At 39.6% G+C, this 4,708-nt stretch overlaps 1 protein-coding gene across 1 annotated transcript in view; it reads right to left on the bottom strand.

The window, feature by feature from the left end:
* The window catches only part of Decr1 (2,4-dienoyl-CoA reductase 1), a 26,893-nt gene that overhangs the window by 14,773 nt on the left and 7,412 nt on the right, over positions 1–4,708 (bottom strand). The gene's annotated exons all lie outside the window — the stretch shown is intronic.

A 4,708-nucleotide genomic window follows, 5' to 3' on the forward strand; every position in this document is an offset into this window, starting at 1 on the left:
TAGCAGAAGATGGCCTAGTCAGCCATTGTTGGGAAGAGAGGCCCCTTGGTCTTGCAAACTTTATATGCCCCATACAGGGGAACATCAGGGCCAAGAAGTGGGAGTGGTGAGCAGGGGAGCAGGGGAGCAGGGTAGGGGGAGGGTTTAGGGGACATTCAGGATAGCATTTGAAATGTCAATGAAGAAAATATCTAATAAAATAAGTTTTAAAGAAAGGATTTCACACGTTGTTGTAAGGAAAATAACTACGGTAATACTTAACCCGAGGAAGCAGTGCACGGTGCACAGAACGCTGTGTAAGAACGCTGTATAAGTGGCAGCATTATCATTTGCAGGTGTTATGTTTACATTCAAGTATAAAGACTGATACAGCTTGTGGGGCAATGGTGGTGTACACCTTTGATCCCAGCAGGAGGCAGAAGTAGATTAGAGTTCGAGGTCAGCCTGGCTCTACAGAGTTAAGTTTCCAGGACAGCCAGGGCTACACAGAGAAACCCTGTCTCAAAAAAAACCATAAAATAATATTAGTAATAATGATAATACAGTTGGGAGAGTAGTGTGTATGCAGCAGAGGTTCAGACATGCTAGGTCACCCTCAGACACATAGCAAGGTTGAGGCCAACATGGGTTATTTGAGATACTCTTTCTCAACTCTCAACTCTCTCAACTCACAAACAGCTTTTTTTGTTTTTTTGGTTTTTAAAAGAATATTTGATCTAGGTAGTGGAGGTGCATGCCTTTAATTCCAGCATTCACTTGGGAGGCAGAGACAGGCAGATCTCTGTGAGTTCAAGGCCAGCCTGGACTACAACATTAGCTCTAGGATAGCCAAGGGCACACAGAGAAACCCTGTCTGAGACCAAAACAAAACAAAAACAAAAACAAAAACAAAAACATATTTGAGCCAGGCGAGTGGCACATACCTGTGACTCGCGGGGTTGAGGCAGGAGGATCACAAGTTCAAGGCCGAAGTGGGCCACATAACACAATCTATTAACAAAAGGATAATTTAGATGAAAACTTCATTTGGTCTTTGAATTACTGAAAACAACTGTGCTAGTTTGAATGAAAATGGTCCCAGAAGCTGATAGGGACTGGCTCTACTAGGAGGTATGTTCTTGTTTTAGTAGGTGCAGCCTTATTGGAGGGTGTGTCACTGGGGCTTTGAGCTACACATCTGAACTACAAGCCAGCCCCAATAAATGTTTTCCTTTATAAGAGTTTTGTGGTCACAGTGTGTCTTCACAACAATAAAAAAACCCCAAGACAACAATTATTTTTAAACTCTTTATAGAGTTTATCAAATGCCTTTTTTATGCCAAAAAAAAAAAAAAAATTAGAGCAGGTAAAATGTTCTTGATAACTTAAAGTGAAGGTTAAATAATTCAAATTAACTTAAACATACTTCTTTTTGCTTAGTTTTATATCTACAGCTTAAAAATTAATTACTCGTAAAAAGTACTGTTATTCTCAAACATTTTGATTATAAAAGCAAACGTCAAGTGTGGAACAAAACACAGAGTTAACAATCAACACTCATTTAGTGGTTACTATGATGGGCCAGGATTATATACCAAGCCATGTGATCACCACAGCCATGTGCAACAGGTATTACTTTTGCCTCACAGCATAGCAGAGGCTCAAAGACATTATGAACATTAACACAGCTGCAGGATCAAATTCAGACCTAAGCTGGCGAACCCTGGAGCCCACTTCTAAAACAGCCCGACACACTGCCTCTGGTTACCTCTAAGTTCTTCTCAGGCTTCATTAATACACCAGGGAAGGATATGACATTTCCCCCCAAAAGACAGGTCACGGTTGCAAGACCAAAATTCTAGATCTATCATTAGCTGCTAGAGTTTTTCTGTATGCTACATAGCTGTCCTCAGAGATCCACGGTATCTACAAATCACTCCCAAAGAAACGATTAGGATTGTGAACAAAGACTTAAAAAAAAAAAAAAAATCTGTCCAACTGAATTTATACAAGACATTGTTTCTCGTGGTGCAAGAGCTTCTTAGTTACAAAAAAAAAAAAAAAGTTTATTGGTGGGGATGTAGCTAATTGCCCGAGTACTGCACAGCGAGCATAAAGCCTGGATTCAATGGCCAGCAGTATAAAGAAAAGTAGGTTTGGTAGGGCATGCTTGTAACTGCAGTACCACAGACATACAGGCTCGGGATGAAACGTTCAGGGTCATCTTCAAATGCATAGCAAGTCTAAGGCTACCTGGTCTCAATTTGAAAAAAAAAAGAATACAGTCAGGACAAAAACAAGAAGAAAATAACAGTAAACAGCAAGGTATGTGGTACCTGACCATGCTGCCTGTAGATAACCGACACAATGCGAATTCTGTTGTCGCATTCATTTGCACACTAAGAAACTGAAACTCTAAAAGGCCGAATAACCTCTTTTTTGAAAATAGTCAGGAAGCCGGAGAGATTCCATCATTCAGTTCCTAACTACCTGTAAGGCCAGCTCCAGGCAATCTGACTCCTTCTTCATGATATGAAGCAGCCCTAACATATGGCATACATTCACACAGATGCATAGACAAAAATTTTTTAAAATAATAAATGTGTAATAAATAATCATAAGGAGTGGAGACTTGACTCAAATCCAAGGTGTGTCTGGCTTCAGTCTCTCCTGTACTCGGTTATTATCTCTAATCTTGAATATTTTTTTTCTCTTCTATTAGTTTTAAGTATCTTTAAAATCTACTGGGCGAGTACGATCTTAATTAATAATCAGGAGAAATCATCACCAAAGGTCAAGTTTTGCAAATCTGGTTATGTCTCATCTTTGTCATAACTGAATCGTCACATTGACAACACTGTTTTCTCTCGCTGTGTATCTTTTTGCCATGAAATAATAACATAAGCAACCTATAATCATCTTTTTCTCCATTACCGGCAGGTTTGCTTAAGACTTCCACCCGCCTCCACAGCCACTCCATTACGATGATGAATCAGGAAATGTATGCAAGTGGGCTGGGAAAGTTGTCACTATGGGGATAATGGGGAAAAAAAGTGCTGCAATCTTCCAAAGGCTCTGCTGTGAACTCTTATTTATTTGTGGTTAATCTGTGCAGGAATCTGAAGGTTTGTGAAAGAAAATTAAGTATTTAAATAAGAACACTTACATATATTTGAAAGCATTTGATCAGCCTCCTCACAGGCAGAGGAAGCATACAAAGGTAAAGATATTATACTTGATAACAGAAGCCCCACTGTATTAATGAAGCATCGTTACCTGTCTTAGTAAGTTCATGCAATATGACTGATAATAATCTTATGAATTCCTTTCCTGCCACTGAAAGGTAAGACTCCGACTTGCTATTTTAATTGACACCATCGTCTGACATCTGACAGCACATGTATGTGTGAGCATAAACTCAAGCCATCGCTTTGACTATTCACAAGTTGTCTATTAAGACTCACGAACATGACCAGATCTCACAGGACCAGGTTGTGAGCATGCCTCATCCCACAAGGCGATATCTGAATAACCCAACGCTGCACCTGGCGGCTTCCCCACTAGAAATGGCGGATGCAACGGAAATGGGCCTTGAATGGCCTTCAAATCACGCTCTGTGGTTTTGCTACACATGGCTTATAGAGAGGTGAATTGGGCTTTTTGTCGTTTTGTTAGCTGGAAAGAATACCTTTCTCACCAGCACTGATTTCTTTGAAGACCTTCAGTGACCTGAACTTTTAAAAAAAAACTTTCTAAAATCTTCCTATTTTGGAAATGCCAACTGATTACGTGTTGAGTTCTAAATATGCCTGAGGAAATTGGCTCTCACCCCCTTCCGTCCCTTTACTCATCAGCCTCCCACATCATATTAGGGCGTACACTAGGGGTGATCACATTTATCCTCAAAATGGAAAGTCTGAAAGAATATTGTCTTTGTCTTTTTCAGGAGGGATTAAAAAACACAGATAAGAGTCATACCTAAATGATTTAAAGATAGTTTGTTAGCCTAAATTAGTGATATTTTTAAGCTAAATGTGTATTATGAAGCTAGTTCAAAGTCTTGAAACCTTGAATTAACATTAAGATGTTGGGGAAAATTCACAGAAAACTCAGAATTCATGCCAAGACTACTTGAGTAAGTGCAACCCTGAGCCACGCCCACCTGAGGTAAGTTTTGCTGCCTACCCAACCTCTGGTCATACAGACTGTATGTCCTTCCTCTTCCATGGCCTCCCCCATTTAAGGGACCTTCAGTGACCTGAGGCATTTGAGTGAAGAACCCTTGTCTAAACAAAACCCAACCGTCATACAAAAGAGCAGTGAGACAAGTTTGGGGTTTTTGTAGACGTCATTGTGTTGTTTTGCTTTTTGAACCACAAATAAGCTTCTGACATTTCCATATAAAAGAAATATCTTTTTAAAATAGTATGTAAAGACAGTAGGCTTCTTTAAAAAAAGAAAGAAAACTAAGTTTCAAATCTGTAAAATTCATTAAGCAATAGATTTTCACAGGAAGTTGTGAAGCTGAACAGATCAATATTTTAAAACTACTGGCTCGGTCCGCTACTTTATCACCAATGTCATGGCTGTTGATCAGGTCTCCACAATCAAATTGCACACCTCCAAAAGAAGAATACATCCAGAATCAAAGACAAAACCATACACTTCAATTTTCTCTCTCCTCTGTCTCTCTGTGTCTGCCAGTCTCTTTCTCTGCCTCTGTCTCTCT

Source organism: Mus pahari, chromosome 22 (genome assembly GCF_900095145.1).
Source record: "Mus pahari chromosome 22, PAHARI_EIJ_v1.1, whole genome shotgun sequence".
NCBI classification, from domain to species: domain Eukaryota; kingdom Metazoa; phylum Chordata; class Mammalia; order Rodentia; family Muridae; genus Mus; species Mus pahari.